General features: G+C 34.9%; 1 pseudogene; it reads left to right on the top strand.

The window, feature by feature from the left end:
* Window positions 1-1,206: 1,206 nt before the first annotated feature.
* LOC102872240 lies at window positions 1,207-1,629 on the top strand (annotated as a pseudogene).
* The last annotated feature ends 878 nt before the right edge of the window (window positions 1,630-2,507 follow it).

Here is a 2,507-nt window from a genome sequence, read left to right as displayed (position 1 = left end):
CAAGAAAAGAGTTGTGTTTCCTCACCTGAGACAGGAGAACATAATATTATTCAAATAAGAAAGTGGTGATGTTGCTCACGCCCAGGGCAAGAGAACATAACAGAATCAGAATAAAAAATCAGCACACAGTGTGTTTTGTGTGGGGTCTGTGGGTTTTAGAAAAGAAACTTTGATGAGGTTAAAGAGAATGGCAGAGGTGATGTGACAAATATTCTCTAAGTTATGGTACAGGGTACAATTAAGGGCCATTTAAGTACTTTAAGTAGAAGAATGATGTATAGAGAAGACTGCCAGGTTGTTGTGTAGAGAATAGATTAAGGATTACAGTATTGGAGGTGAAGAATATTGTTAGGAATTGTCTTCAAGAATTATTAAGCTAAGAGATTGCGAAGTTAGATTGGTGTGAGAATGGGGAGAAGTGGAGAGTTCTGAGAGATACTTAAGACATCTTGATTAATTGACATGTGGTGGTAGAGCCCTGGAAAAATCAAGGCCAAGAAATAACCATTAATTTATCCACATCAATAATAGGAAGACAATATAAAAGAAAATGAGTAAATAGGTAAATGAATGAATTCAAAATGAGGGGAAATGTGGGGAAACAATAAACATATGGGAACATAATCAACCTCACTAAAATGAAGAGAAATATGAACTAATACCAAAATAAGAAGCCATGGTCTATCAATCAGATTGTGACACTAAAACATATGACAAGACCATATTTTAATGAAGATTTAAGAAAAGGGTAACATATATTCACTTCTGATGTGAGTGGCAGTTGATAGCTCTTCGGAGATCATGTTGCTATTATCTGGTAAAGTTGACAGAGTGCACAACTTCCAGTGAAAAAATCCACTTCTAGGTGTGTAATCAACAGAAAATAATGCTCTTGGCTAAAGGAAACATGTACAGACATGCCCACTGAAGGATTACTTACAACAGTGTAGCATTGACGATATCTTGGAAGTTTCTTGGTCCTGAAATGGATAACTACATAAACAGTATGATTAAATGCTATATAGCAATTAAAATGAATAGATCAACAAAGAGGGGAAGCAACACACACAAGTGTCCATTAACCAAAAGAGAGAGACAACACACATACATGCTCATAAACCAAAGGTAGTATCTTGCATATAGAGAGGAATAAAATTCTTTCATAAAAGGCATGAAATGTCTTTTTGTTCTTTTTTGGCATCCAAGATGTCGAAGCGAGGATGTGGTGGGTCCTCCAGTGCAAAATTCCGATTTTCTCTAGGTCTTCCAGTAGAAGCAGTGATCAACTATGCTGACAACACAGGAGCCACAAATCTATATATCATCTCTGTGAAGGTGATTAAGGGATGGCTGAACAGACTTCCTGCTGCTGGTGTGAGTGGCATGATGATGGCCATTGTCAAGAAAGAGAAACCAGAGCTCAGAAAGAAGGTACATCCAGCAGTGGTAATATGACAACGAAAACCATACTGGAGAAAAGATGGGGTGTTTCTTTATTTTGAAAATAATGCAGGAGTCATAGTAAACAATAAAGACGAGATGAAAGGTTCTGCCATCACTAGACCAGTTGCAAAGGAGTGTACAGATTTGTGGCCCAGGATTTCATCCAATGCTGGCAGCATCACATGATTCTCTAAAGTATTTGTTAAAAAAAGAAAAAAGAAAGAAAAAAAGAAATTTTACCCAATTGAAAAATTATTTTCTAAAAAAAACAAAAACCCAAAAAGTGCTGATGAATACTATGATGGAAAGTTGAGAAATTCTGCTAAGTGAAAGAAATCAGACACAGAAAGACAAATATGACTTATATATCTGCTTGTGTGGCAATCCAGTGTAGCCAAATAAATATAGAAAAAAAATAGATGAGAGTGTGGGAGGAGTTTTTGTTTAATGGGTATGGTCTCTGTCAAAAAAAAATTTTTAGAAATAGTGGTGACAGCTATATAATGTAAATGTAATTGATGCCCTTGGGCTACATATACTTATAAATGGTTGAATTGGCAAATTTTGTGTTGTACATATTTCATCACAGTACAATAGTCACCTAAATTTCCAATACAAAAGAAATAAAGTAGATATGTGTGCATCAATGTGAATAGTAACTAAATCATCTTCAGAGTAGAAAAAAGAAAACTATGTACCAACTGTGGGAACATGCACTTGAAGCAGGAATAATACAGATTAAATTTAACATTGTAGTTAGATCTTAAGAGAGAAGGGGAAAGACAGAAGAATAGACATGAGTAAGGGATGGTATGACTCAGAAAGGATATTTCACTATATTTTTTACTTATTTTGTTGACTAAAAATGGCCAAGTATGAATCTTTGTTAATTCTGGGTAGTGTATACAGATATTTATGGCTAATATTCTGTAACTAGAAACATACTTAAATAAATCTGAATCTTAAATCTAAAATAGTGATTGAAAACTGTCCATGGAACTAGAAGATGTTGTGAATGATAATGTTTCATTTCTTCTGCACATTGTGGCCCTGATGATCGCTGG

Source organism: Elephantulus edwardii, unplaced genomic scaffold (assembly GCF_000299155.1).
Source record: "Elephantulus edwardii isolate Elephantulus edwardi_28Jun2011 unplaced genomic scaffold, EleEdw1.0 scaffold00204, whole genome shotgun sequence".
NCBI lineage: Eukaryota > Metazoa > Chordata > Mammalia > Macroscelidea > Macroscelididae > Elephantulus > Elephantulus edwardii.
This window is presented reverse-complemented; position numbering and strand designations above follow the sequence as displayed.